The sequence below is a fragment of the Malaclemys terrapin genome, chromosome 23, assembly GCF_027887155.1.
Source record: "Malaclemys terrapin pileata isolate rMalTer1 chromosome 23, rMalTer1.hap1, whole genome shotgun sequence".
Lineage (NCBI taxonomy): Eukaryota > Metazoa > Chordata > Testudines > Emydidae > Malaclemys > Malaclemys terrapin.
Genome location: NC_071527.1, coordinates 16385596 through 16408261, shown reverse-complemented (window position 1 = coordinate 16408261; position 22666 = coordinate 16385596). Strand labels below are relative to the sequence as shown.

Below are 22666 nucleotides of genomic sequence, written 5' to 3'. Positions count from 1 at the left end.
GATAGGGGTGTGTGTGTGTATTGATAGGGGTGTGTATGTGTGTGTATGTGTGTGTCTATTGATAGGTGTGTGTGTGTATTAATAGGGGTGTGTGAGTGTGTATGTGTGTGTCTATTGATAGGGGTGTGTGTGAGTGTGTGTGTGTATTGATAGGGGTGTGTGTGTGAGTGTGTGAGTGTGTATGTGTGTGTGTGAGTGTGTATGTGTGTGTGTATTGATAGGGGTGTGTGTGTGAGTGTGTGAGTGTGTATGTGTGTGTGTGAGTGTGTATGTGTGTGTGTATTGATAGGGTGTGTGTGTGTGTGTGTGTGTGTATTGATAGGGGTGTGTGTGTGAGTGTATTGATAGGGTGTGTGTGTGTGTGTGTGTGTGTATTGTTAGGTGTGTGTGTGTATTGATAGGGGTGTGTGTGTGTGTGTATTGATAGGGTGTGTGTGTGTGTGTGTGTGAGTGTGTATGTGTGTGTGTATTGTTAGGTGTGTGTGTGTATTGATAGGGGTGTGTGTGTGAGTGTGTGTGTATTGTTAGGTGTGTGTGTGTATTGATAGGGTGTGTGTGTGTGTGTGTGTGTGTATTGTTAGGTGTGTGTGTGTATTGATAGGGGTGTGTGTGTGAGTGTGTGTGTGTGTGTTGATAGGGGTGTGTGTGTGAGTGTGTGTGTGTGTATTGTTAGGTGTGTGTGTGTACGTGTGTATTGATAGGGGTGTGTGTGTATAGATCTAGATACATGGCTATAACTGCACGTTTGCATCACTATTACTGGTATTACACTAATGACTGAGACCCCTCCAGAATCAAGATCAGGCCCCTTCATGCCAGGCACTGCCCAGATGCCCCCCGAGATGGGGCCCCCATTGTGCCGGGCACTGCCCAGACCCCCCCCGAGATGGGGCCCCCATTGTGCCGGGCACTGCCCAGACCCCCGCCAAGCTCAGGACCCCACATCGTGCCAGCCGCCGGGCGCTGCGGAGACGCGCAGGGAGAGACACACAATCCTTCAGAGCGCGGTACATTTTTGTGCGTGACTGGAGCAGCTCCTGCAGAAATTGCCTTTCTCTGGGTGCTGAGACAGCAGCTCCGCCCCCCCCCCCCCTTGCCATCTCCGACTCTGCGGGAGGAGAAAAGCCAGCCAGGCTCTGAACAATAGCAACTGACAGCGGGCTGGCTTTGGGGGGATGGGGGGCTCGGTCACGGACAAGCCCCCCCCCACACACACACTCAGGTTTTGCATTTGCAAATTGTAAAGGCTGTTTTTTTCCAATCCAGTGTCTCTCCCTCGCTGGCTCATTTAAAACCCAGCCGCTCTCCTGTGCCCCGCACGCGCGGGCTGGCGGTGCCAGGCGCGGCGCCCGGGCTCTCAATTCCCCAGCCTCTGCCTTGCCGGCTAATTTAAGAGCCTCTTAAAAACCACCCCCCCTCCGCCCAGCTGAATTGCAGATTTTAACTCCCCCCCCACCCCCCATCATGTGTTTGCAGTTGTGTGGCTGGCTCTGTAAACCAGGCCTCTGTCTACCTAATTTCAGATCCACCCCCCCATTTAATTGTAGATTGTTTCAAACTCCCCCCTCCACACCAGGGGCCTCATGTGTCCAGGCTGGCCCCACTTGCTTTGCCCCCCGCGCCCAGATCTCCCCCCCACCCCGCAGACTTGCAGGTGACCCCTGGATGAGAAGGTGTCAGCCCGTCTAGGCCGGGCCCAGGCCAGGCGCAGGATTTGATGTGTCTAAACCATCCAAGCCAGAAAATGTTCTGACCCAGCCGTGTCCCCCCCTTGAGTCGTCGTCCCCCCCCGGCGTTCTCCCTAGCTCATTTCAATGCGCCTCCAAACCGAACCCCCCCCTTTCTTTGAAGACGCTGCCAAGCCCCGCGAGGGTGTAGGCCCGAGCGGGGGGCTCGGCGCAGAAGGCCTCCCGCTGGCGCCGTTCCCTCGGCCTCGCGCGCGTTAAGATCATCGTAACCCCCCCTTCTCCCCGCCCCCCCCCGCAGTTTGAATTCAAGGTCGGTTTAAGAGCCCCTCCCCCAACCGAGAGACACTTTTCTAGAGCGACAAAAGCCATTTTGACCTTGGAGCGATTCCGAGGCGCCTTCGGGCCCAGTCATTCGCTGTGCCTTATAACCCCCCCCCGAAGGATTAAAGAGTGGGGGGTGGAGGGGGGGTGGAAAGGCAGGTGTCACAGAGGGAGGAGGGATGGATTTGGGGAACCCCTCATGGGCAACAACCCTGTCTGGACAGAGCAGTGAGTGGCCGGGTTGGGGGGGGATGGAGGAATTTGGGGGGTCCCCAGTGGAATACACCATGGGGGGAGGAAAACGGGGGGCAGGGGGACAATCTCTGTGGGGTCCCCAATGGAAGCTGCTCCCCCCCTCCGTTCCCGTTAGCGGTGCTTTTTGTGTTGTGGGAGGCTGGGTTGGTGTGTTGATCGGGGGGGCTGGTGGGTTGCATTGGAGGGATGGTGGGTTGTATTGGGGGGCTGGTGTGTTGCTGTTCCTGGGGGGCTGGTGTGTTGCATTGGGGGGCTGGTGGGTTGCATTGGGGGGCTGGTGTGATGTATTGGGGGGCTGGTGTGTTGCATTGGGGGGCTGGTGTGATGTATTGGGGAGCTGGTGTGTTGCATTGGGGGGTTGGTGTGTTGCTGTTCCTGGGGGGCTGGTGGGTTGCAATCACGGGGCGGGGGAGGGGCAGTACAGCCTTCTCCCCCAGGGGTGCATCCATCCTGGCTCCCACCCTCCCAGTCTCATAGACTCATAGACTTTAAGGTCAGAAGGGACCATTATGATCATCTAGTCTGACCTCCTGCATGATGCAGGCCACAAAAGCTGACCCACCCACTCCTGGAAGAATTCTCTCCCTTGACTCAGCTGTTGAAGTCCCCAAATCATGATCTCTCTCCTTCCCTCGGTGCTGCCGGTCCCTGGGCGGTGCTTTGAGCCCCCAGAAAATGGCTGCCAACCGGGCCCCCCCCTCCCCACCCAGCCCCATGGGGAGATGAGGGGGTGCCTGGGGAAGCCCCCCAGTGATGAGCTGAGAGCCCCACCCACCCTGCTTGGGGAGGCCTCACTCTCTGGAGGGACGGGGCCCTGCACCCCCAGCCCAGGAGGAGCGTCTGGGGGAGGGAGGATCCTTGGGGTGAGGGTGAGGGACCCAATGAGCACAGGCCCTGTGGGGAGACCCTGCAGCTGCCATGTTACCCAGGAGTCCTAGCTGACGCCCCCCCCGCCCCCATCTGCCCTGCTACATGGGGGAAGGACCCAGGAGTCCTGGCTGACCCCCTGCCTCATCTGCCCTGCTACATGGGGGAAGGACCCAGGAGTCCTGGCTGACCCCCTGCCTCCATCTGCCCTGCTACATGGGGGAAGGACCCAGGAGTCCTGGCTGACCCCCTGCCTCATCTGCCCTGCTACATGGGGGAAGGACCCAGGAGTCCTGGCTGACCCCCTGCCTCATCTGCCCTGCTACATGGGGGAAGGACCCAGGAGTCCTGGCTGACGTCCCCCACCCCCATCTGCCCTGCTACATGGGGGAAGGACCCAGGAGTCCTGGCTGACCCCCCACCCCCATCTGCCCTGCTACATGGGGGAAGGACCCAGGAGTCCTGGCTGACCCCCCCCTCAGCATCGGGCCTTCCTCAGCCTCACCCCATTTCAATCCCTGACCAGTTCTCTGCAGGGCACCTGCTACCGGCTCTCCCCCCCCCCCCGGTTCTGGGAGGGGAGTGGGTAAAGCGGGGGGAGGGGGGGCTGGGAGTCAGGACTCCTGGGTTCTATCCCCAGCTGCAACTCCGGGCCCTGGGGGGATGTTATTGTCCGATGCTCCTGGCTGGGTGTCACCCTTTGCTCCTTTATTCCTTCCTAGAGCGACAGGGGGGATGATCTGTGCCCGCCAGGCTGCCCTGCCCCCTCCATGCCCAGCTGGCCTGGTGCTGCCCGGTGCCAGGCCCCCCTCCCCAGGCTCAGTGCTCTGAGGTCCCTCCTGCACAGAGGCCAGGGATCTTTCAATCCCCCCTTGGCTTTGGGCTCAGGGTCCTCAGTGCCCAGCTCCCCCCCCAACCCCACAGGACCCCTCTCAGGACCCCCAGAGCTCGTATGTAATGAGTTCCTGCAGCAGGCTGTGAGCGTGTGCGGTGGGGAGCTAGGGGAGCAGGGGGCTGTGGGTCGGGAGTGAGGGGCACTGACAGAGCTGGGGGTGGGGAGCCCAGGGCTGGGCTAGCATGTAGGACTTGTGCCATGGCGTGTAGTGTGTAGGACGTGTGGTTACTGGTACACTTTGTGGTCATTAAGGATCCAGGACTCCTGGGTTCTCCCCCCAGCTCTGAGAGGTGAGTGGGGTCTAGTGGGCTAGAACAAGGGGGAAGGGCTGTGCCTCAGTTTCCCATCTGTACCCTGGGGAGAATAGCTCTGCCTTGCCTCGTGGGGTGTGTGGGTGGGTTAGATAAGCACCTGTTGTTGTAGTATCTGACTCCCCCATAATATCTGGGCACCTCCCAATCTTGATCCTCACCCACCCCCGCGTGTTATTCCCATTGTACAGATGGGGAAACTGAGGCACGGGGACTGGGAGTCAGGACTCCTGGGTTCTAGCTCTGGGAGGGGAGTGGGGTCTGGTAGTTAAAGCGGGGTGGGGGGGCTGGGAGGCAGGACTCCTGGGTTCCAGCTCTGGGAGGGGAGTGGGGTCTGGTGGTTAGAGCAGGGGGGCTGGGAGCCAGGACTCCTGGGTTCCAGCTCTGGGAGGGGAGTGGGGTCTGGTGGTTAGAGCAGGGGGGCTGGGAGCCAGGACTCCTGGGTTCCAGCTCTGGGAGGGAAGTAGGGTCTGGTGGTTAGAGCGGGGGTGGGGGCGCCGGGAGCCAGGACTCCTGGGTTCCCGCTCTGGGAGGGGAGTGGGGTCTGGTGGTTAGAGCGGGGGGGGGGGAGCGGGACTGGGAGCCAGGACTCCTGGGTTCCAGCTCTGGGAGGGGAGTGGGATCTGGTGGTTAGAGCGGGGGGGGGGGGGGCTGGGCGCCAGGACTCCTGGGTTCCAGCTCTGGGAGGGGAGTGGGGTCTGGTGGTTAGAGCGGGGGGGGGGGAGCTGGGAGCCAGGACTCCTGGGTTCCAGCTCTGGGAGGGGAGTGGGGTCTGGTGGTTAGAGCAGGGGGGCTGGGAGCCAGGACTCCTGGGTTCCAGCTCTGGGAGGGAAGTAGGGTCTGGTGGTTAGAGCGGGGGTGGGGGCGCCGGGAGCCAGGACTCCTGGGTTCCCGCTCTGGGAGGGGAGTGGGGTCTGGTGGTTAGAGCGGGGGGGGGGGGAGCGGGGCTGGGAGCCAGGACTCCTGGGTTCCAGCTCTGGGAGGGGAGTGGGGTCTGGTGGTTAGAGCGGGGGGGGGGGGGGGGGGGAGCTGGGAGCCAGGACTCCTGGGTTCCAGCTCTGGGAGGGGAGTGGTGCCGAGCCCAGGGCAGTTCCATGCTGGCAGCTCCGGAGCCGTAAACAAGCCCAAGGCAGGTGCATCCCATGTGGCTCCAGCCCTTCGTCACGTCGCCCGGGTGACCCGCAGCCAGGAGATTTGCCCTCCTCCTGCCCCCCCCGCCCCGGCTGCGGTGCCGGGGAGAATCAGTCGGCAGCAAAAGACGCCTGGTCCCTGTGCCTGCCAGAACCTCTAACAGAACCCAGGAGTCCCGGCTCCCAGCCCCCACCTCTGCCCACCCACTGGACCCCCAAGTGTCCCTTAGTGGCAGGGCAAGGGGCTGTGGGCTCTGGGGTGTCCCCTGCCGGTGGCACCTTCCCCCTCTGGTGGGGATGGGCCAGCCTGGGGGCTCTCTCCTTGCAGGGGTCTTGGCAATGCAAAGGTGCGGCTGGAGGGGGAAGGGCTGGCAGAGATACAGGCAGGGCACGTCCAGTAACTGGGTTGGGGGGGATGCTCGGGGAGGCAGAGCAGCAGCCTGGGAGGGCGCGGGGGGAGACTGTGAGGACACAGGGCAATTCCTGACATTCCACCCCCCACCTCCCTCCAATTCTGGCCTGGAGGCAGCGAGCCCGGGCCCCCAGCCGGGTGGGTTCTCGCGAGGTGGTGGCATGGCACCAGTGACTGGTGGCGTGGCACCCTGGCTGGGATGGGTACCCACTTGCCCTGTATCCTGACCCCCTCCCCAGCACCTGGGCTGGTGAGATCCAGGGCCTGGCCGTCACATTCTGGGAGCCAGGACTCCTGGGTTCTATCCCTGGCTCTGGGAGGAGAGCGCGGTCTAGTGGTTAGAGCACAGGACTCCTGAGTTCTATCCCTGGCTCTGGGAGGAGAGCGCGGTCTAGTGGTTAGAGCACAGGAGAGCTGGGAGCCAGGACTCCTGGGTTCTAGCCCTGGCTCTGGGAGGAGAGCGCGGTCTAGTGGTTAGAGCACAGGAGAGCTGGGAGCCAGGACTCCTGGGTTCTAGCCCTGGCTCTGGGAGGAGAGCGCGGTCTAGTGGTTAGAGCCCAGGAGAGCTGGGAGCCAGGACTCCTGGGTTCTAGCCCTGGCTCTGGGAGGAGAGCGCGGTCTAGTGGTTAGAGCACAGGAGAGCTGGGAGTCAGGACTCCTGGGTTCTAGCCCTGGCTCTGGGAGGAGAGCGCGGTCTAGTGGTTAGAGCACAGGAGAGCTGGGAGTCAGGACTCCTGGGTTCTAGCCCTGGCTCTGGGAGGAGAGCGCGGTCTAGTGGTTAGAGCACAGGAGAGCTGGGAGTCAGGACTCCTGGGTTCTAGCCCTGGCTCTGGGAGGAGAGCGCGGTCTAGTGGTTAGAGCACAGGAGAGCTGGGAGTCAGGACTCCTGGGTTCTCTCCCTGGTTTGGGTGGGTCTTGTTATGGAATTGCTGCACAGGTTTAGTTTTAAAACTACTGGAGAAATGGAAATAACTTGGCAAATTTCTCCAATATCTCGCTTTAAAGGTAACGGGACTCCCCTAAAAAAACCTGGCTTGGTGAGCAAATGTAGAGGAATGGACTGGATCGTGTGTGTGTGTGTGTGTGTGTGTGAGTCCCCTCTCCTGGATGGACTCCAAGCAGCTCAGCTCAGCAGTGTCCTAGCCCCTGTACCGCTATCTGCAGAGGGAGTCTCCTCTCCTGTATCGGGGCATTTGCTACCAGGAGTGACCGAGAGCTGCCCAGCTGTGTGGCTTCGTTCTGTCCGGGGAGGGGAGAGAGATGTGGGGAAGGAGGGGGTTATTGTGTGAACACACACCCCCCCACACAGCATCAGGCAGCCCCATTGTGCCAGGCGCTGGACAGACACAGACCAGAAGAGGGTCCCTGCCCTGAACGGCATCCCGTCGAAGAACGCTCACACGTCTCCGAGCGATTGGTTCAGGTTCTCTGCAGACTCAGGCAGACATGCTGCACAGGCCACATGCAGGTCTCTGGCTGTTATGGGGCCGGGACGGCACAGAGGACATTGCTGGGCAGGGATCTGGGCATCCTGGGAGTGCAGCCCCAGAGCTACCGGGGGGCCAGGTGACCTGAACATTTGCCTCCTGGTAAGCGCCCGGAGAGTAACATCAGATCGACCCCCTGTGACGAACTGGGACTGTTCTTACGGTGGTCTGTGAATGCTGACAGGGGAGTGTGGCTGGGATAGTCTGCATTGAGGGATGAGAGACTGACCGACGGAGAATACCTGAGCATGTAACATGAGAACCCAGGAAGGGGTTAGAGGCCAGGTGACACCTTTGCTCGGGGAAACTGAACAAAGGCTGGAGAGGGAGTCAGAGCTGGCTGGTGACATGGCTGGGAGGCAGATGGGGCTCTGACCTCCCAAGGGGACTGGGGTGCCCTGGGACCCCAAGATGGACCTAACTGAGGGGGTCCTGTTGTCTGTGCCTGCAAGGCCTGTCTTGGACTGTGTTCCTGTCGTCTAAATAAACCTTCTGCTTTACTGGCTGGCTGAGAGTCATAGTGAATCTCAGGAAGCCGGGGGTACAGGGCCTTGTGTCCCCCCACACTCCGTGACACCCCTACCTTGCTCTAACCTGTCCCCTCCCATTCCCGGGGGCTTCCCACCTGCGAGCCAGGCTTCACAATGTCTTGGTGGTTTCCTGAGAGGTCCCAGGGTCAGAGCTCCAGGGTGCCCGGCCTCAGGTCTCGCTGTGTGTGTGTCAAACCCTAGGTGGGTGGCGGGTCTTAGGGGGCATAAAGGTCAAATTTTGGTCACCTCCCCACCCCTCCTTACTCAATGTGTCAACTCAGCCAGGCAGGGGCTCTCTCCCCCTTTGGGTCTGAGCAGCGCCTGGAAGAGGGGACCCTGATCCGGGTCGGGGTCCGTGCAGCGCTTGGCACGATGGGACCCTGATCTGGATCTGGGCAGCGCCTGGCACAATGAGGCCCTGATCTTGGTCAGATCCTGTGCGGAGCCCCCCAGCATGGGATGCTGATCCGGGTCGGGGTCTGTGCAGCACCTGACACGATGGGGGGGCCCCCCTCTCAGCTAATGACCGCCTCTGCAAAGTGCTTTGAGATCTGTGGCTGAGAGGAGCAATACAGCAGCATTGTTACAACTTGTTTCCCTGGGGCGTGGCCCACTCTCTGATGAGATATTATGCGGTGTGAGCAGATCGATCTGGCCTGCTGAGCAAGAAAGCAGGCGTCTAAGAGGCTTTGGGGACGTTATGATTCTCAGGGAGTCTGTGCGTAACAAAACAGATTCCAGCAGCACAGATTCCAGGTTAATTTTGTCTGGGCCTGCTGGGCTGTGAGGATGCAGGGTGCTAGCTCTGTGCCCCTGGGCCATGCGTGTCCTGAATGCGCAGAGGCATGAGACGCTGTTGCAGCGAATGTTCTAATCGGCACCTGTGGTTAATCGATTTGGAGATGGCTCTTTTGAGCGGCGAGAGCGCTTTTATTTGGGATGACCGCTGGGCTAGGTCATCGGTCGCTGAAACGGCATGACGTGCTGTGTTGAAAGAAAAGCACGGTCCAGTGATTAGAGGAGGGAGTGGGCTCTTGGGGGTTAGAGCAGGATGTGGCTGGGAGTCAGGACTCCTGGGTTCTGCTCTCAGAGCTGCCTCACCAGCCTATATGATTGTGGGGGAGTCGGTTCCCCTTTCTCTTCCTCAGTTTCCCCAGGTCAAGTGCCACTGGTGTAAAGCCAATCAAGGGAAGAGGTTTTGCACATCCCCAAACGCCAGGTCAGGCTGTTAGACGTGAACTTTGTCCCAGGGGAAACAGCCGAGGCCCCGTCCGGACTCCCAAATGCAGGAGTGTTTCTACATTTCAACCCCAAGCCATTGAAAAGTGCAGGAGCGGCTTAAAAATATCCTGAGATTTTGAAAAAAAAAAGCCCCTGGTGGGAGCTTTATTTGTCTTCTGGCTTTGGAGCCATAGGGAGGTCGCATTTTTCGGCCTTTGTCCACAAGGGCTAGAAACTGATGTTGGGTTTTGTTTTCAGTCGGAAGCCGAGGGTCCCAAAGAATCCCGTGACTCCGGGAGCTGGGGCTTTCTGGTGAACCCCATTGAGGGGGCAGCCCTGGGACTGGATGGAAGCAGAGGGCTTTGGCAGGGTTAACTGGGCCCAGGAAACAGCTGCCCTTTTTGGTGGGGAACCAAAGTCCTTAGAGCCAGACTTCCGAGAGCTTCCAGTCTATGGGAACCACAGCACCATGGGCCTCTGAAGGTCGGGATGGCGTGGAAGTAATTATTGAGGCTGGACTGATCGGAAGATGACCAGAGCCAACAGTGCACCGGGGCTCTGTAATGTTCTGTACTCGAGAACCATGTAGAAACAGGGGGCAGGGAGTAGGGGGGTGATTTTCCCTCTGTATGAAGCACTGGTGAGAGCGATACTGGAATAGTGCATCCAGTTACAGAACATAAGAAAGGCCAGACTGGGGCAGACCAGTGGTCCAATGTATCCTGTTTTCTGACAATGGCTGGTACCAGATGTGAGTGAACAGAACAGGGCAATCTGTCCCCTGTGGTCCAGTTTAGGGACACCCAGAGCATGTCCCTGATCCTCTTGGCTAATAACCATTGATGGACCTGTGCTCCGGGAATTGATCAAATTCTTTATTTAACTCCATTATACTTTTGGGCTTCACAACATCCCCTGGCAGTGAGTTCCACAGGTTGACTGTGCGTTGTGTGAAGAAGTCCTGCCTTATCTTTGTTGTAAACCCGCTGGCTAGTAATTTCCTTGCGTGACCCTTGGTTCTTGTGTTACATGAAGGGGTAAATAACACTTCCATATGCACTTCCTCCACACCACTGGCAATTGTATAGACCTCTATCCTATCCCCCTTTAGTCGTTATACAGAAGCTGTTCCAGCCCCCTAATCATTTTTGTTGCCCTTCTCTGTAGTTTTTCCTATTTGAACATATCTTTATTGAAATGGGACAGCCAGAACAACACGCAGTATTCAAGGTGTGGGCGTACCATGGATTTATTTAGAGGCATTATGATATTTTCTGTCTTATTATCTGTCCCTTTCTGAATGGTTCCTAACATTCTGTTCGCTTCTTTGATGGCTGCTGCACATTGAGTGGATGTTTTCAGAGAACTAGCCACAAAGACTCCCAGATCTCTCTTGAGTGGTAACAGCTAAATTAGACCCCATCATTTTGTATGTATAGTTGAGATTATGTTTTCCAATGTGCGTTACTTTGCATTTATCAACGCTGAATTTCATCTGCCATTTTGTTGCCTGGTCACCCAGTTTTGGGAGATCCCTTTGTGACTCTTCACAGTCAGCTTTGGACTTAACTATCTTGAATAATTTTGTATCAGCTGCAAACTTGGACACCTCGCTGTTTACTCCCTTTTCCAGATAATTTATGGATATGTTAAACAGATCCTTAGGGGACCCTGCTCTTTACCTCTCTCCATGCTGAAAACTGACCATTTATTCCTACCCTTCTGTTTCCTATCTTTTAACCAGCTACTGATCCATGAGAGAACCTTCCCTCTTATCCCATGACTGCTTATTTTGCTTAAGAGCTTTGGTGAGGGACCTTGTCAAAGGATTTCTGAAGGTCCAAGTACACTGTAGCCACTGGATCACCCTTGTGCACATGTTTGTTGAGCCCATCAAAGAATTCTAGTAGATTGGTGAGGCGTGATTTCCCTTTACAAAAGCCACATTGCCTCTTCCCCAGTGTATTGTGTTTCTCTGTGTGTCTGATAATTCTGTTCTTTACCAATTTGCCTGGTACTGAAGTTAGGCTCACTGGCCTGTAATTGCCACGATCACCTCTGGAATCTTTTAAAAAGTTGGTGTCACATTAGCTATCCACAAGTCATCTGGTCCAGAGGCTGATTTAAGTGATAGGTTACATACCACAGCTCATAGTTCTGCAATTTCATATTTGAGTTCCTCCAGAACTCTCAGGTGAATCCCATCTGGGCCTGGGGACTTATTATTGTTTAGTTGATCAGTTTGTTCCCAAACCTCCTCTAGTGACACCTCAATCTGGGACAGCTCCTCAGATTTGTCACCTGAAAAAAATGGCTCAGGTGTGGGAATCTGTCTCACATCCTTAGCCGTGAAGACCGATGCACACAATTCATTTAGGTTCTCCACAACGGCCTTGTCTTCCTTGAGTGCTCCTTTAGCACCTCGATCGTCCAGTGGCCCCACTGGTTGTTTGGCTTCCTGCTTCTGATGTACTTAAAAAAAACATAATTTTGTTGCTGTTAGTTTTTGTGTCTTTTGCTAGTTGCTCTTCAAATTCTTTTTTGGCCTAGCGAATTATCCTTTTACACTTGACTTGCCAGAGTTTATGTTCCTTTTTATTTTCCTCAGTAGGATCTGACTTCCGATTTTTAAAGGACGTCGTTTTGTCTCTAATCGCCTCTTTTACTCTGGTGTTTAGCCATGGTGGCATTTGTTTGGTCCTCTTACTGTTTTCTTAAAATTTGGGGTATCAATATAGTTTGAGCCTATATCATGGTGTTTTTTAAAAAGTTTCCATGCAGCTTGCAGGCGTTTCACTCTTGTGACTGTTCTTTTTAATTTCCACTTAACTAGCCTCCTCATTTTTTGTAGTTCCCCTTTTTGAAGTTAAATGTTATTGTGGTGGATTTCTTTGGTATTTCCCCCCCCCCCCCCCAAAGATGGTCAATCTGGTTAGTGATCATATTAAAAAGGCTGCGGGAAAAGCCAGAGAGGGTCCAGAGAAGAACCACAAAAATCATAGAATCATAGGACTGGAAGGGACCTCAAGAAGGACTAAGTTATATCTAGACCAGGGGTTCTCAACCTTTTTCTTCCTGAGGCCTCCCCAACATGCTATAAAAACTCCACGGCCCACCTGGGCCACAATAACTGGTTTTCTGCATTTAAAAGCCAGGGCCGGCATTAAGGGCTAGTAGCAGGGCAATTGTCCAGGGCCCAACATCACAGGGGGCCCCGTGAAGCTAAGTTCAGGCTTCTGCTTCAGCCCCAGGTGGCAGGGTTCAGGGTTTCTGCCCTGAGCCTGGGCAAGTCTAACATGGGCCCTGCTCGGCAAGTCTAACATGGGCCCCGAAACCTGCTCGCGGCCCCCCAGGGGGCTCTGGACCCCATTGAGAACCACTGATCTAGACCATCCCTTGCAGGTGTTTGTCCAACCTGCTCTTAAAAATCCCCAATGATGGAGATTCCACAGCCTCCCTAGGCGATTTATTCCAGTGCTTAACCACCCTGACAGTTAGGAAGTTTTTCCTAATGTCCAACCTAAACCGCCCTTGCTGCAATTTAAGCCCATTGCTTCTTGTCCTATCCTCAGACGTTAACAGGAACAATTTTTCTCCCTCCTCCTTGTAACAACCTCTTATGGACTTGAAAACGGTGAGCACGTCCCCTCTCAGTCTTCTCCTCTCCAGACTAGACAAACCCAATTTTTTCAGGCTTCCCGCGTAGGTCACGTTTTCTAGTCCTTTATTCATCCAAGCAACAAATCCGTCAAGGGCTGGGGGGAAAAAATGCCGGAGAGTGAAGACCAGAGGGTTGGTTTTAACATTTTTGCTGGTGTGGCTCTGTTGAGTAGGCCTGTGAAAGGCCTGTCACTGCCGGTCATGCCGGCACAAGCTGTAGTGTAGACGCAGTTGTACGGCTGAAAAAGTTCTCAGGGGACTGGCATTGGCTATACCAACAAAAGCCCTGTTCCGCCAGTATAAGCCAGGTCTCCATTGGGTTGCGGGTCTTGCTGGTGATTAGCCGGGGAACAAACTGGGGGATTTGCTTGGTTCGTGTCTGGCAGCTGCTTTAGTCAAACACAAGTCACAGGGCGAATTCTCGGGCCCATGAGACACGGGAGATGGCCCCTTCTGCTGTTAAAATAGACGATGCTGCAGGGGGTGGAGGTGACCGACAGCTAGGGGGCCCACTCAGACCCGATGGACCTTGTGGAAAGGAACCCCTGGGGACCCAGAGGCATGTTAGCAAATCAAAGCCCCCCTTAGCGCCTCTTCTGTGCCAGCCCAAGGGTTCTGTCCAACAGGAGGCGCTAGGTCGGGGTCTGTCTGTCCCCAACGCGGAGGCAAGAGAGAGAATCCGACAGGCTCTTTAACCCAACAGCCCTTGGCCGAGTGAGATCCAGCTTCAGAACAAGAGATGGATTCAGGCTGGGAATAACAGGGCCAGTTTTGCCCAGCGAGGGGCATGAACCCGGAGGAGCTGCCCACGGGATGGGGCAGTTTCTGCATCGCTTGGCGGCTCTTGCTAAAAGAGATGCTGCGATCCAAGGGACTGTTCTGAGCGTTTAGTCTGACCTCCCGCATTGCGTGGCCCAGAGAAGCCACCCAGCTGTTCCTGCACTGAGATTCTGACTAGCTCACCCACCAGATATGGGCTGGGAGCCAAAGCTCTATGGGGACGCAGGCAGAGGCGGAGGCAGCATGGCTGCACTGGGACGCCTATTTCCGGGGCCACTGGGGTGCTGCCTGGGTACGAGAAGGCAGTGGTGGGGTTGGGAGCGGTCCGTGGCGGTGCCTCTGGGCACCGTGGGGCTCAGGCGTGTAATGGGGCATCAGCTCACGTGACTGTTTCTGAAGGGCATATCTGGAAGGCAGGAGGGCCTAGTGGTTAAAGGGTTAGGATGCAGGAGCTCTGGGTTCGAGTCCTGGCTTTGCTGCAGATGTTTTGTGGCCTCAGCGTCAGGTTATCCAAGGCCCCACACCTGTGGTGGGAGTCGGAGGGCTGAGAATCTGCCCCCAAACTCTCAGAGACCCCCTCAGTCAAACAGGAGGCGTTAAACCTTCCCCATGCTAGTGAAAGTGCGAGCAACTGAGGGCAAGGACTGTGTATCTGGGCTGCGTCTGGCACGATGGGAACCCTGATCCCGGCACGACAGGGCCCTGATCTCGGGCGGGGTCTGGGCATCGCCCGGCACGACGGGACCCTGATCTCAGTTGGGGTCTGGGCAGCGCCCGGCACGACGGGACCCTGATCTCAGTCAGGGTCTGGGCAGTGCCCGACACGACGGGGCCCTGATCTTGGGCGGGGTCTGGGCAGCGCCTGGCACGACAGGGCCCTGATCTGGGGCGGGGTCTGGGCAGCGCCTGGCACGGCGGGGCCCTGATTTCGGGCGGGGTCTGGGCAGCGCCTGGCATGACGGGGCCCTGATCTCGGGCGGGGTCTGGGCAGTGCCTGGCACGATGGGGCCCTGATCTGGGCTGGGGCCTCTAAGTGCTACCGTAATAAGCGTGCCAACAGCACCCTTTAATCCTGCCCACCATGTGCTGGGTGCAGCTGGGGAGATCTGAACGGGGGGGAAGGGGATTGATCCCAGGGGACTATCCTAGGCCTCAGCAGAAGGGCTAGAACCCAGGAGTCCTGGCGCCCTGTCTCTGTACCCTCCCCACTAGGTGCTACTGCCCTTCCAGACACAGGACCAGAACCCAGGCGTCCTGGCTCCCAGGCCTACCCATGACCCCCAGTCCCCCTTTCCCCCCCGCAGTTCCAGGAGGCCTGACCCCCAGCCACATCACTAACACGCCGGCTTAGCCACCCCGACCTGTCTCATTCTCTCCCTGCGCCGTAGAGGTCCCCTGACATGGGGGGGGGGGGGGGCGGCGGGGTGTGCTGGGGGGGGAAGGCGGATGTGTGGGAGAATAGCAGAGCTCCGTGGCTGGCAGCCCGGTGCCTCCTGTCGCCTGGGCGCTCAATGCCCCATTGTCCACAGGGCCTGGGGCCAGCATTGTGTGTGCCGGGTTTGTCTCTGCGTGGGGGGAAGGGGAGGGGGCGTTTCGCTCCTCTCTTGCCTCCCTGCCTGGTGCACAATGGAGGATTATCAGGCCACGGATGGCTTGCTTTGCTGCGGAGACGGGCGAGGGAGGACAGGTCCGGGGTCAGGACTCCTGGGTTCTGTCCCCAGCACTGGGAGCGGAGGGGGCGGGGTCTAGTGGTTAGAGTGCGGGGGAGCTGGGAGCTAGGACTCCTGGGTTCTGGCTCTGGGAGGGAAGCAGGGTCTAGTGGTTAGAGCGGGGGGGCTGGGCACCAGGACTTGATTTAAAAATGGCCCTTAATGGAGGACGGTCCCGCAACTGTCATGCCCCCACCACAGCCACATGGCGACTTCTCCAGCTGGGAAATGGGATATCCGTTTTTTTTTTTAAATCTTGAGATTGTCTTAAAAATCATAAGATTTTTTTTTTTTAAATCAGTCCATTTGAGGTATTTTCGCTCTGGGTTCTGAGCCTTTAGGGGCAGGTTGTCACACTTCTCTCTGCACCCGCGAAGGCTTTTGGATGGCCGTGAAAGCTGGCATTCCCTCGTCAGCCCCAAGCAGCCGGGGAAACATCAAACATTGCTTGTGCTGGCAAAACTGCCGACGTGGTGTTTAAAGGGGATGGACGGTGAGAATGCCTGGGTTCTGGGCCCAGCCCTGGGGATGGGGCTACTAGAGGAAAGGAGAATATGGACACCTAGATCTATCCCCAGCTGTGGGAGGAGAGTGTGATCTAGTGGTTAGAGTGGGGGGGGGCAGGGGCAGTCAGGATGCCTGGGTTCTAGTCCCAGATATGTGATGGGAGTGGTGTCTAGTGGTTACAGCAGGGCTGTTATTCTCACTTCTGCCCCAGATTTGCTGTGTGATACGTCTAAAAAAATCACTTACGTGTTCTTGTGCCTCAGTTTCCCCATCAGTAATGTGGGGATGACAACATCCTCCAGAAACTAGGCAGGACTTGGAGGAAACCAGCCAACCCACCCAGCTCCTCCACAGCCAGCCGGGCACGCTGCCCCGAGCTGGGCACACCGGGGCTGGCACGCCCAGGACTTTGGGGCATCCCGCCGGGCAGACTGCCCCGAGCCGGGCACACCGGGGCTGGCACGCCCAGGACTTTTGGGCTTCCTGCCGGGCAGACTGCCCTGAGCCGGGCACACCGGGGCTGGCACGCCCAGGACTTTGGGGCATCCCGCCGGGCAGACTGCCCCGAGCTGGGCACACCGGGGCTGGCACGCCCAGGACTTTGGGGCATCCTGCCGGGCAGACTGCCCCGAACCGGGCACACTGGGGCTGGCACGCCCAGGACTTTGGGGCGTCCCGCTGGGCAGACTGCCCCAAGCCGGGCACACCGGGGCTGGCACGCCCAGGACTTTGGGGCGTCCCGCCGGGCAGACTGCCCCGAGCCGGGCACACTGGGGCTGGCACGCCCAGGACTTCGGGGTGTCCCGCTGGGCAGACTGGGTATTTAGAGACCCCCATAGCACTGAGTAGAGAATTTGTTCCCTTCTGTATCTCGAGACCCCCTGTAGAACGGAACAGGGAATTCCATCCCTCCTATAGGCACCCCCAGGGGCCGTATAGCAGCAGATGGAGGGGCTGATTCCCTCTATAGGGCTTTGTAGGGAGCCTATGGCAGGGGGAGGGGGTGAGTAGATGGGACGAGATTTGGGGATACCCTGTAGACCCCCCAGGGGGGCTGGTCTCTCTGCGGGGTGATGATCTGGGGGAGGGCTTTGGAGGGCCAGGGGGGCAACATCACCCCCATACCCGCTCCGGCCAATCTGGATTAGGGGATGGCATCTCTGTTGCCAAGCGGTTGCTGAGAAGACGGTTGCTGCGGCAACTGAGGCCCGCGGGCTGGGCCAGATGGCTGTCATGTGGAAAAGGGGTCCGGGGGGGACTCAGGCCCTGGGTGTGTGTCTCAGTCCAGCCCCCCCGCCCCGTGACATATGTTTGCTGGGGGGAGGGGGGGCTAAGCTCGTTGTGTGGCGTTAAGGCGGATGGAGCCGGGGGATCATCCTAATTAGGGGCTTAGCCCGGCTAAGCCGGGCCGCAGCCTGCAACTCACACCGCGGCCGGCTGCACCATGGCAGGGGACGGCCCCGCGCGCGCCCCGAGACACAGCTGCCCGAGCCAGGCGGGGCCAGGGGCTGGGACAATGGCAGGGCCCCAAACGGGGGTGACTTCCCTCCTTGGCCCTGTCTGTCTATCGCTCCCCCCATCCCTCCATCCCCAGCCCGGCCCATCTGTCTGTCCCCAGCCCCTGCTATCTATCTATCTATCTATCTATCTATCTATCTATCTATCTATCCCCATGCCCCATCTATCTATCTATCTATCTATCTATCTATCTATCTATCTATCTATCTATCTATCTATCTATCCCCATACACCCCATCTATCTATCTATCTATCTATCCCCATACACCCCATCTATCTATCTATCTATCTATCTATCTATCTATCTATCCCCATCCACCCCTTCTATCTATCTATCTATCTATCTATCTATCTATCTATCTATCTATCTATCTATCTATCTATCCCCATACCCCATCTATCTATCTATCTATCTATCTATCTATCCCCATTCCCCCATCTATCTATCTATCTATCTATCTATCGCCATACACCCCCTCTATCTATCTATCTATCTATCTATCTATCTATCTATCTATCTATCTATCTATCTATCTATCTAACCCCATCCACCCCCCCATCTATCCCCATTCATCTATCTATCTATCTATCCATCCAGCTCATGCAGAGCTCTTCGGCTGACTCTCCCTGCTGCCAGGTGCTACCAGCTGTGCTGGGGGATGGGGATCTCTCTGCTCCCCAACTCCTATTGGCTCCATGCCAGGGGCGCTGTGTGCCCCCAATGCCCCCTCCATACCAGGGACCCCCACTCTCCCCATGCCAGGGGCGCTGTGTGCCCCCAATGCCCCCTCCATACCAGGGACCCCCACTCTCCCCATGCCAGGGGCACTGTGAGCCCCCAATGCCCCCTCCATACCAGGGACCCCCACTCTCCACCATGCCAGGGGCGCTGTGTGCCCCCAATGCCCCCTCCATACCAGGGACCCCCACTCTCCCCATGCCAGGGGCTCCGTGCATCCCCCATTTGGCCTCTTCCAGATTTCCGATTTCCCCCCAAATCCCGGGGGCTGTGCCCAGAGGTGCCGAGAACAGTCCCTGTGATTTTCGAGTGGCTCAGAGGCGGCTGGGCAGAGCCCCCGGGATTTGGGGGAAAATCGGAAATCTGGAAGAGGCCAAATGGGGGATGCCCGGAGCCCCTGGCATGGGGAGAGTGGGGGTCCCTGGTATGGAGGGGGCTGCCTACCAAGTGTCACCCTCTCGCTGCCTCCCACCCTGGAGTGACCTGAATGGATTGACGGCGTCTGGGCAGAATGTGATCCCGGGTGGGGCTGGGAGCCAGGACTCCTGGGTTCTATCCCCAGCTCGGGGACGGGAGTGGGGTCTTGTGGTTAGAATGGGGGAGAGGGGGTGGAAGCCAGGACTCCTGGGTTCTGTCTCGGCTCGGGGAGGGAAGTGGGGATCCAATGGGTAAAAACATGTGGAGGGAGGTTGCATTTGGGACTCCCCACAATCCCTGGGGCCCAGGCCCTCGGGGGAGGGGAGCCTCCAGGTGGGTTTGCACAGGTCTGGCTGGGCCTCAATCTGAGGGTGGGGAGAGGAGGGACCCAGCGAACCCAGCCCCATGACACCATCTGGGAATGAGGCCCCAGTGTGAGGGGGCCCACGGAGGGGCTTCCAGTTCCCAGGGTGCTGGGGGAACTCATAGGAACCCCACCTTTCAGCACCAAGGCAGGGGGGTGTCTGCTCGGGGGAGCCCGGGGCTGGGACGGGGGGGCTGCGGGTGGGACTGAGGAGCGTTGGGGGAGCTGTGGGGGGGCCCTGGGCTGGGACGGGGGGGCTGCAGGTCGGGACTGAGGATCGTTGCCGGGTGCAGTTTGGCTGTAGTTCACCACCTGGGGCCGGGGATAATGTCGAGATCGATGTACGGATCAATAACCCGACAGGGAGCCGATGGCCACCCCAGAGCAGCTGCAGGGACCACTCAGCGGAGCAGGGCGGGGGCGGAGGGGTCCCTGGAGGGCCGGGTGTTGGCGGGGCGGGGGCGGGGGCGGAGGGTCGCTAGCAGGCCGGGTGTTGGCGGGGCGGGGGCGGAGGGGTCGCTGGCAGGCCGGGTGTTGGCGGGGCGGGGGCGGAGGGGTCGCTGGCAGGCCGGGTGTTGGCGGGGCGGGGGTGGAGGGGTCGCTGGCAGGCCGGGTGTTGGCGGGGCGGGGGCGGAGGGGTCGCTGGCAGGCCGGGTGTTGGCGGGGTGGGGGTGGAGGGGTCGCTGGCAGGCCGGGTGTTGGTAGGGCGGGGGTGGAGGGGTCGCTGGCAGGCCGGGTGTTGGCAGGCTGTGGGTGCTCTGCCATGGGCCAAATCCTGCTTGGAGCAGATGTAACCCATTGGGGCGCCCTCCCCTGGCAGTCAGTGCTGGCCCAATGCCCCAGGGTGGCACTAGGGGGCGCTGTACTGCAGGGAGCGGGGTGGGGGCTCAGTAAGGGGTGCTCTCCCCTCGCAGTTGGTCCTACCCCCAATACCCCTGCCTGGTGCTAGGGGGCGCTGTGATTGCTTCTTCCTGATCAATTAAAAATTCCTAGGCCGGGGAGGGGGATGGCGGGGGGTCAGTAATGTCCCTCATGAGGCTTTTTGCAGCTGTTGGGGGAGGCATGAACCTGGCCAAACTCCCCAGCCCCTCTGGGCCCTAATCTGTGGGGTGGAGGTGGAGTGTGAGGCCGGGTGGACACAGAATTTGCCAGGTAGAACCGTGAGGCTTGGGGGGGGTCCGATTTTCTAGCTATCCCAGATACCCCCTGGGCTGGCTGCACAGGAGAGAGAGCTGGTCAGTCGGGAGTGTGGAAAAGCTCGTCCCCGACCCACCCAGCCGAGCCGGCGAAAACCCTGGTGGCGCTGGGGTGAGCGATGCCCCCCCCCCCGGGCTGCGTCCCTGCTAGGGGCACTTTGCCAGGCCCTCTGTGCTCCCCAAGGCCTCTATGCAGACCCAGCCGCGTCTCCGCCGGAAAGCGAATTCGGATTAAGGCAGGGGGTGAATTGAAAGGGCCTCCGGGCTGCACGCAGGAAACGAGGGATGGGTTTGAGGGAATGGGCTCCCCGAATCACATACCCCGATCCTGCTGCCCCCTGCCTTGCCGCTGAGAAAGGGGGATGTCTCCGGGGTTCTCCATTGCTGGGGGCTTTTCACCAACATTAACGTTGGCTGATCAGAAGGGCCAAGACCTCTCATGTCTTTGGGGACTTTCGGACAAGCTGCAGGCAGGGCCATTTCCCCGCCGGCCCGGTCTCACCAGAGGGGCGGCAATGCCCCCTGTATGGGAATCGCCTCCTGGGATCTGCCCTCCGTTTCCTGGACTCACAAAGCCATACGTCATGTGGGTGGCAGGACGGCCGCAAGGATGGAGCAGGGACATGGACGATTAAAGGGTCGTTGGCGATGGAGGCTGGATCGGAGTGCGGGGCGAGGGCTTTTCAGTCTGGCTGACAAGGGCCAGTGGCTGGGAGTTGAAGGTAGATAAATCCGACCCTGGAATTAGACACAGGGAGGTGATGACACGGTGAAGCCGCTTCCCGGGGAGGGGCTGGACTCACCATTGCTTGGAGGGCTTTGAAAGACGATCTCCCACTTCTGGGAGCGATTCTACAGCTTGGGGGGGGGGGCTGGTCATGGGGGTCCCCCCTGGCTTGGAATCTGTCAGCCCCACTGTTCATCCCCTTCCATCACGGACCACGAGGAGAAGAGGAATCTCTGCATTGCCCTCCGCATGCTCCCGGCTCTGCATTAAGGCAATGGCTAGAATCCAGCCTCATGCTTCAGGGCTGCAGCTGGTTGCCTGCAGGGGTCAGGAAGGGATGTGGTCCCTTCCCCCACAGTCCAATTGGGCAGATGAATCCTGTCTCTCTCCCCCGCCCACCCGCCTTCCTCTGGAGCATCAGAGCTTGGCCAGAGAAGAATCGTCTCGCTAGGTGCTGGTTGGTGGAGTTTTCTCAGGGTCAGACTGGCTGCCCGATTAGGGGCAGGGAGGAATTTCCTCAGGTCAGATTGGCAGGGATCGGGGGCGGGGCGGGGGGGGTTTCGCCTTCCTCGCAGCGTGGGGCTGGGAGTATCTGGGCAGGTTCGATTCCCTGCCATCGTGGGGGCGTCGGGGGCACCTGGCTCCCCTCGGTCTCTGCCCGAGGCTGGTTTCGCGGAGATCCTGGGGGCGTCCAGGGAAGGAACGGCCTGGAGATCAGGCTAGAGCTGCTGGCTGTCAATGCAAGCCAGGGCGGCGCTGGAAGTGCAGGGCTTGCTCGGCCTGGCCGGACGCAGGCTGCTGGGGAGATGAGCGCTCCGGGGGGAAGCCAGGGAGGGGGGCGCGAGCAAACGGGGACAGACTGAGGCTGGACATGGGGCGGTTTCTGGCCACCGGGGGGAGGCAGATCTGGGGCCCCCCGAGGAGCCAGGTGGGTGAACGCGTTGGAAGGTGGATCAGTGTCTCAAGGGGAGGGTCTGATGGGGCGTCCTGGGGCAGCCGGGCCTGGAGGATCCAGCGTCCTCGGGGGGGGGGGGTATGCGGGCGGCTGAGGCAGGGTTAAGAGCAAGGCCAGGACTGGAACGGAGGTATTGGGAAGGGGGGGCGGCTGATTTGGGGTTCATCGGTGCATTGGAGGGGGCAGAAATAACCAGGCCAGGGCGGGGGTTGGAGCAGGCTCCCCATTGCTCCGTTGCGGGGGAGGGGAAGGAGCTCAGCTGCAGGGAGCGCACGGGGGGGGGAGGGGGTGGCTCTCGCCCTGGGCAAGGGAGGCTGGGGCCATTTGGGGGCTTGGCTCCCCAGAATGTTAGAACAGCTGGGACTGTCTGTGCTCAGCCTGTCTGTCTGTCCCCCCCCGTCTGTCTGTCCCCCCCGTCTGTCTGTCTGTCCCCTCATCCGTCTGTCCCCCCGCCCGTCTGTCTGTCCCCCCCGTCTTTCCCCCCCGTCTGTCTGTCCCCCCCTGCCCGTCTGTCAGTCCCCTCATCCATCTGTCCCCCCGCCTGTCTGTCTGTCCCCCCCGTCTGTCTGTCCCCCCCGCCCGTCTGTCAGTCCCCTCATCCGTCTGTCCCCCCCGTCTGTCTGTCTGTCCCCCCCGTCTGTCCCCCCCGTCTGTCTGTCTGGCCCCTCATCCGTCGGTCTGTACCCCCCGCCCGTCTGTCTGTCCCCTCATCCATCTGTCTGTCCCCCCCGCCCATCCGTCTGTCTCTCTCTGACCGTCTGTCTGCCCCCCCGCCCATCTGTCTGTCCCTCTCTGCCCCTCTGTCTGTCCCCTCGTCCGTCGGTCTGTCCCCCCCGCCCGTCTGTCTGTCCCTCTCTGCCCCTCTGTCTGTCCCCTCGTCCGTCGGTCTGTCTCCCCGGCCCGTCTGTCTGTCCCCTCGCCCATCTGTCTGTCCCTCTCTGCCCGTCTGTCTGTCCCCTCATCCGTCTGTCTGTCCT

The 22666-nt window shown here is 59.0% G+C and overlaps 1 protein-coding gene across 4 annotated transcripts in view; it reads left to right on the top strand.

Annotated features, from left to right (window-relative positions):
* ELAVL3 (ELAV like RNA binding protein 3) overlaps positions 1-22666 on the top strand; it is a 39833-nt gene that overhangs the window by 1037 nt on the left and 16130 nt on the right. The window lies entirely within an intron of this gene.